Source organism: Nematolebias whitei, chromosome 23, assembly GCF_014905685.2.
Source record: "Nematolebias whitei isolate Nwh7 chromosome 23, NemWhi1, whole genome shotgun sequence".
In the NCBI taxonomy this organism is placed as follows: domain Eukaryota; kingdom Metazoa; phylum Chordata; class Actinopteri; order Cyprinodontiformes; family Rivulidae; genus Nematolebias; species Nematolebias whitei.
In genome coordinates, this window is record NC_056520.1 from 2,142,687 (window position 1) to 2,142,919 (window position 233).

Sequence of the window (233 nt, forward strand, 5' to 3'; positions counted from 1 at the left end):
CTAGCATTCTGTTCATTTTAGCTAGGGTCTGCTTCCTTTTAGCTCATACTTTGTTTCTTTTCGCTAGCATTCTGTTAATTTTAGCTAAAATCAGCATCCTTTTAGCTCATGTTTTGTTTCTGTTAGCTAGCATTCTGTTCCTTTTAGCAAGGGTCAGCTTCCTTTTAGCTCATGTTTTGTTTCTGTTAGCTAGCATTCTGTTCATTTTAGCTAGGGTCAGCTTCCTTTTAGCT

General features: G+C 37.3%; 1 protein-coding gene across 1 annotated transcript in view; it reads right to left on the reverse strand.

Moving 5' to 3' along the window:
- The window catches only part of kcnh3 (potassium voltage-gated channel, subfamily H (eag-related), member 3), a 37,022-nt gene that overhangs the window by 1,231 nt on the left and 35,558 nt on the right, over positions 1-233 (reverse strand). The gene's annotated exons all lie outside the window — the stretch shown is intronic.